We start from the raw sequence: 7,187 nt of genomic DNA on the forward strand, positions 1-7,187 counted from the left end.
CTCAAGCACCGTAAGATCATGACCTGAGCTGAAATCAAGAGCCGGACACTTGAGGGACTGACCCACCCAGGCGCCCTGCAACTGGTTATACTTTTGAAAAAGAATCTAAAATCCTTAATTTAGGGCCAAGTTAAACATTTTCATAATAAAAATAAATTCAAAGAAAATATATGTGCGTACTTACATACAGAGGTGAAAAGGGCTTTACCAGCTATTATCCCAAAAGCAAAGCCATAAAGGCATGAATAAATTGGATCGAAAAAAATCCCTTCTACCAAGAGATGTCATAAAGGAAATGACAAGACAATGAACTCAGATAAAATTTGCAGTGTATCCGACAGTAAAGTTAATACATTGAATATTTAAATATCTAATAAAATGATGAAAAAAATCCTAGTGGAGAAATTCACAAAGGATATGAACAGGAATAACCTAAAAAGCTATAAGTATAACATATATCGATAGATAGATAGATAGATAGATAGATATGTGTGTGTATATGATAAAATGTTCAATCTCACTAGGAAGATTTGCAAAGATGAAAAAAAATGGCAGGAATGTGACTGGCATGAGATTTCCAAGGAACAATTGGATATCATGTATCAAAAATCATACACTTTGCCCATAAATTCCATTTCCAGGCACCTGTCTGATACCAGTGCCAAAAAATGTCCATTTCAGAGTTGTTTATAAATACAAACTGGAAAATAATCTAAATTGTCCGATATTGGACAATATTTACTTAAATTATGGTACATTTATACCATTGGGCTACACAGCCATGAACAATGAAAACAAACACAGGCATATCCCATCGTATAGAAATTATTTCTCTTTCCAGAACTCTAGTGTGTTTCATGAACGCAGGGCCTTGATCTGTTTTTTTGCTGTCGTCTCTCTAGAGCCTAGAATCTAGCGTGTAACATAGCCTCAAGGAATGTACGTAGAAAGAACGATTGTTAAATGCGGTAGGCAGAATTCTAAGATGGCCTCTAGTGGCATTTCCATGATACATTATGTTTTATGGCAAATGGAAATTTGCTATGTAGTTAAGTATACTAATCAGTCGATCTTAAGCTATGGGAGACCATCCAAATGGGTCTAACCTAATGAAAAGGGATCTTTCAATATCGAGGGATTTCTCCAGATAGTAGCAGAAGAGAAAGTCATGGAGATGTAAAGCCTGAGCGAGACTCCATGTGAAGGAGTCTCAATCATTGCTGAGCTAGAGGACCCACTGACAGGGACCAGAGAGCCACCTTTAGGCAGTAAAAAGGGACCCCTGGCCCGCACCCAGCAAAACAACAATGTTCTCAGGTCTACAATTACAGAGAACGGACTGAATGCGCTTGGAAGTGGATTCTCTGGTAGAGCCACCAGGCGAGAGCCGAGCCCCCCAGACACCTTCACTGTGGCCTTGGGGTACCCTGAGCAGAGAACCTAAGGGTACCCTGGGGTACCCTAAGTGGAGAACCATCTGCCTGAATTTCTGACCTATGGGACTCTGAGATAAATGAGTGTTGTTTTAAGCCATTAAGTCTCTGGTAATTTGGTAGACCGCAGTAGAAATCTAATAAATTCAACAAAAATCAGCAGATTACCAAGCAGGTCATGCAGTGGGATTCTTTTTCGTTGTTGCTGTTTATACATTCGTGTATTTATTAAGTTTGCACAAGAAAACTTGCTGATGCAGATACGTGGTCATGTTAATAGTGGTGGGTTTTGTTGTTGTTGTTATTTTTGTTGTTGTTATTGGAGAATTGAAGTAAATTGGGCAGACTTTAACCATTAGACCCCTGGAAAGTCTGATAACCCGTTATTTCCATGGACTCAATCGCACAGAACAAACCTGGCCATTCTTTAAGGCCTTCTCAAATGCCACCTCGCCATTGGAATCGTTCCATCCCGGCTACACAGGACGGTGTCGTTCTGGCTTTGAGATACAACAAATCAGGGTTTGAAACCTCACTTTACTACTCGTGAGCTTTGTAAATGGGGGTCATCTAAATAACTTGTCAAAGCTTAAGTTTCCTCGACTCTGAAATGTGAATGAGAATAGACATCACATGGGGTCCTTGTGCGGATTCAATGGAATACTGAATGCAGAGCAGATAGTATCGTTACTACTGGGCACCGGGTGACCTGCATGGCAGGTGCTCACTGAATTGTGGTTCTTCTATTGATCAGAGACCTGCTGCTGTAAGAGCTTCCAGTTTGGTCTCGTCCACTGTTCTTCTGTAAGTATGTCTTAATATTCCCAAGTGCTTACTTAGCACAGCATCCGGCACCTGCCAGGTCCTTGGTAACTTGTGATCTAATTACTGTACGGAAAAGTAAAATAAATATTCGTAAAATTGGGGCACCTGAGTGGCTCAGTCAGCTGAGCGTCCAACTTCAGCTCAGGTCATGATCTTGAGGCTCGTGGTTTTGAGCCCCGCGTCGGGCTCTGTGCTGACAGCCTCAGAGCCTGGAGTCTGCTTCGGATTCTGTCTCCCCCTCTCTCTGTCCCGCCCCAGCTCATTCTCTCTCTCTCTCTCAAATAAATAAACACTATATTTTTGTTTTTTTAATTGGTAAAATTGAATCTTCACTTTACCAGGCTGCAGTGACACAGGCAGGCCGTGTTAGGCAGCGAGGCAGGCCGCAGTAACACAGGACTACCACAAGATGTCAATGTGAATAGGAAAGCTCCACATTTCAGGAATATTCTGGATAATCTGCCCCTTCCCTCTTGTAGGACTCCAGGCAAACACACAACTGCAATACTGTAAAGGCAGAAAGCAAACTGCCAGGCATTTGCACACTTCCCTCCTATTCCATTGTGTGGATCAATACCTTAAGAACACAACTGCTGATTTACAGAGAAAAAAATATCTCAATATCACAACTGCTGATTTACAGAGAAAAATAAAGACCCGGGACACTTCATTTGGGTTCAATTCTACACGCACAACCTTTTTCCTATCCCTGCCCTAAATCTGTACCTCTGGGCGACATGGTAACAGAGAAGATGTGCAGTCAGGTTCTGACTCCACTGCTTATCATCTGGGTGTTTATGTAAGTTTCTCAATCTTTCTGAGCTTCATTTTGTCACATTAAAAAAAAAGAAGAAAATGACTATATAGGAATTACAGATATACTGTAATTCAGTTGCAACCATATAGGCTTAAGCAGAACAGCATTCTCTGAAGATTAGTTCGCAGAGTATCCCGGAATCAAAAGGAAGGGCTTTCTTTGCAATTCTGGAAGGATTTGGGCATTGAGCCCACAGCTACTTGGCCTGGAGCATTCTATCGCTAACAGATCCACAAGTTCTGTGAATAAGGCTCACTTTGACATGGCCTCCAACAGTGGCTTTCCCTTTCAAAAACACACTCTGTTGAGCACACACACACACACACACACACACACACACACTTGCTCCTCACTAGCCTCTAAAAAAAGAGTATGAATGTCATTGTCTCTCTGGTTTCCTGTGGTCTCCATAAAATCTCCAACCAGAGTATTCTGGGCTCATAAAAATGTCCACAGCCCGTTTCTCATCTGCTTTAATGACGTTTCCTAATGGCTGACATTGACATTGGCATCTTTTCTCTAGGGATAGTGTTGTGAGACTGGCTTTCCCCTTCCCCAAAATAGCTGGTGTGAGCAGCCCAAGAGATGGAATGTAGACCAATAATTTCTCTCTTCCCACGAAGAGACGTATCCTCCAAGATACGGGAACCCTGCCTCATTTCCTGTGGCAGCAGGCAGAGGGTCCCCATCACCATCAGGAACCCGTTCACAGCCCCAGCCAAGGAGTCCAGAGTTGTGCCGCTCCTGGAGCCTCGGGGAGGGGATAAGGACATAGTTACTGAGGAAAAGATACTACTCGGCATTGTTTATGTGTCAAAGATTTATAAGCCACGTTTTATAAATAAGGAAATACTCTTTAGAAGAGAAGCACATTATTTTGTTCAAAATACATACTCATTTCACTTGACCAGGCCACTTCAAGGGAACTAAGAGGAAAGCCAGCGTGTGCATATACAGCTCTAGGGACGAATGTCAGCTGGTACATGAGACTGAGATGAAAATGTGGTCAGGAACAGGGTAGGGGAAAAGGGCACATCAAACAGAGCTCCCTGAGAACCCGGAGGAAGGAGATATCACTTGTCACTGGGAACTTCTTGGAGGCTAGCTGGCTGAGAGGGCCATACCTTTGTCACCCCTCACCGGCCACGTGCACAACGACACCTGCAAGAGAGAGAGAGAGAGAGAGAGAGAGAGAGAGAGAGAGAGAGAGAATGAGCCGGGGCCGTACAGAGTTAGAGAGGGAGACACAGTTTCCAAAGCAGACTCCAGTGGGGCCTCTGGAGCTGGGCCATGTAGCAGCCTTAAGGACAGGCAGGCTTTTTTTTTTTTTTTTTTTTTCCTGGTCCTGGGGATAAAAGCACGAATGATGTCCAATTTTTCTCCTCCAGGGGCTCACAGTACAGTGGGAGTAAAAAGCGTAAACAGCCAACTGTAAAAAAAAAAAAAAAAGAGAGAGAGAGAGAGAGAGAGAGACAGAGAAAAAAGAAAGAAAATGTTAGCATTTGGAGAGAAATGGAATCACAGTGCTGTGGCAGCCTGGCAGAGTGAAGCGTGCACTCTCTGTGTCTCTTCTGGGCAACAGAACTTTCTCTGCGGAGTCACTGTTTGCTGAGGAACCCATGGTTGATCCCTTTGGGTCTCACGTTTGGTCTGACATAACAGAAATGTATCTTCTCATCACTTTGATTTGCGTCTGCCCTTCAGTGGGTGGAGAAGACACTCTAGAATATCATAAAGTTCTAGGTTTAGGGGCGCCTGGGTGGCTCAGTCGGTTAAGGGTCTGACTTCGGCTCGGGTCACGATCTCACGGTTCCTGAGTTCGAGCCCCGCGCGGGGCTCTGTGCTGACAGCTCGGAGCCCGGAGCCTGCTTCGGATTCTGTGTCTCCCCCTCTCTCTGCCCCTCCCCCGCTCACGCTCTGTTTCTCTCTTTCAAAAATAAATAAACATTAAAAAAAAAAAAAAGTTCTAGTTTAAATCCAGCCTCTTCGCCGCTGACCTTCAGTTTCCTAACCCCTAAAAATAGAGAACACAGTACATCACTGAGGTTTTGTGCTGGTGTTGTTGGGGGAGGGGGATTAACCACAATGATGTTTGCAGTTTCCATGACAGTGGTTAATGCATTCGTAGAAACTCCAGGCAGGGTGGTTCTGGCCTTCTTGCCCCTCCCATGGCTCTATCTGGAAAGGCAGCCATGCACATGTGTTGCTATCTAAATAATGCTGCTAATAATAAAACCAAACACCACTATTCGCCCTCTTCTGGGTAATGGCTATGTCTTTCTTCTTCCACTGCAATCAGAGCTGTTGATTTTACTGCCACTGCCTTCTCTGTTAGGAAGGATGCCTGTTTATCTTCTCTGTCCTTGAGTCCCCTCCTCCCTCCCCCAGGAAATGACTTGCCACAGCCAGGATAAGAGGAGGTGGATGTGAAAAAGTTGAACCTGCAGGTGGAGAGATGAGAAACCCATTATTCTCCGGTATCTATTTTGTATCTCAGGTTTTGTTTTGTTTTTTGTTTTTTTTTCTCAGATTCTCTTCCTCTCCCACCCATCCCCCCAAATGATGTTGCATCTGGGTGTCTAAATCCCGCTCACAGCTGTGCCAATGCCTTCTCCACTCTTTCCATCTGCCTGTTTGTTTTTCTTGGTTTTAGTTTGCAGTCTGCTATTTTGTATAAGCAAAATTATCCTTTCATGTCTTACCCGTTTCGACGGTTTCTTCTGGTTATTGTAAACTGCGGCATCTGCGGTGCCTGTCTCCTAATTATATTCCCAGCCTTCTAATAGGAAGGGCAAACAGGCATATGGAGCAGCAATACGGAGGCTTCTGCATCCCTGACCTCCACGTAGGAGTCCTCAGAGCTTTCCAGGGTATTTCATCGAGCTCAGCCTGCTAAGATAAAGCACAAACTTCTACTCGCCAAAGACAGTTATAACACAGACTGAGACAAAGCTCCTGGGCACGTTTTCTTCATAACTGAGTCATCGTGGCTCTCAAAGCATGACTCTATAAGTAGATGCGTATCTCCAGTTTCCTGGTTCTAGTGATATTCAAATGATTGCTTATTTTTAGACCAATTGAGGCAGCTGAATCAAAGTAAGAACAGAGATGAGAAGAGTGACAGTCAAGAAATCAGGATTTGAAAAAGAAGAAGAAGGAGGAGGAGGAGGAGGAGGAAGAGGAAGAAGGAGAAGAGGAGATCAGGATTTGAGACCCATTATGGACACTAACTTGCTGGGTGTTTTGGGAGAAAGTCCCACAAACTCTCTTGACCTTAATTAACAAATCAGTTAAATTAGCAGCTGGACTAGATGACCTGTGAGGGAGAGGAAGAAGATTGATTCAATCAATGAGTTGTTCATTGTACCAATAATGTACCAGAAGTTAGGGAAACTAAGATGAATTGAATACGGTCCCTGTACAAAGAAGATCTCAATGTATGATAACGGGGAGATCAAACACGTACACAGATGATCTTAGTACAGTGGGTGCAAGCATAAAAGCATGAACAGTTCTCTGCATTGTTCATAGGATGATCTATTCCAAGGATCATTTTCTCTAAAGAAAAGATATTTCAGGCTTTGCATCCCATACAATGGCTGTTGCAATGACCTCACTCTGCCATTACAGGGTGAAAGCAGCCATAGATAGTAAGTAAACAAAAAGCAGGTCTGTGTTCCTATACAACTTTATTTGCCGAAACAGGTGGTAGACTGGGCTTGGTCCACAGGCTGCAACTCACACATTCCTAATCTGGCCACAAACATATTTCATTGAGGTTAATCTTCAGTGAATTCCTTATTCTCTGCAAAGAAGGACAAAGCTCATAGCCCCTACCACAATTGTAATTCCTTAATTTTAAATCAGACCTTTCATTCTTTCCCTCCCTATGAAGTGTCAGTTCCGTGAGAAGAGTGCCCACAGGTGGCTTATCGTTTTGCTCTTGTATCTTTAGCACCTACGCCAGAGCCTGGAACGAGTAACCCACCCCTCCAGAGTATGTTGAATGGACGAATGTATAAATTAATGCTATAGAGGGGGCACGCAGTTATGGTCTGGTGCCATCTGGGAGCAAGGGTGACAGGGGGCTGGGAATGTTTCACAGAGTGGGT

General features: G+C 43.7%; 1 long non-coding RNA gene across 1 annotated transcript; it reads right to left on the reverse strand.

Annotated features, from left to right (window-relative positions):
- Nucleotides 1-4,242: 4,242 nt before the first annotated feature.
- LOC109266817 (uncharacterized) lies at nt 4,243-6,545 on the reverse strand. Its single transcript, XR_002079891.2, has 2 exons — nt 5,778-6,545; nt 4,243-4,504 (listed from the first exon to the last, which is right to left on the reverse strand). It is a non-coding gene; the product is annotated as an uncharacterized LOC109266817 (long non-coding RNA).
- Nucleotides 6,546-7,187: the final 642 nt, after the last annotated feature.

The sequence above is a fragment of the Panthera pardus genome, unplaced genomic scaffold (assembly GCF_024362965.1).
Source record: "Panthera pardus isolate Hobbes unplaced genomic scaffold, ASM2436296v1 HiC_scaffold_26, whole genome shotgun sequence".
Lineage (NCBI taxonomy): Eukaryota > Metazoa > Chordata > Mammalia > Carnivora > Felidae > Panthera > Panthera pardus.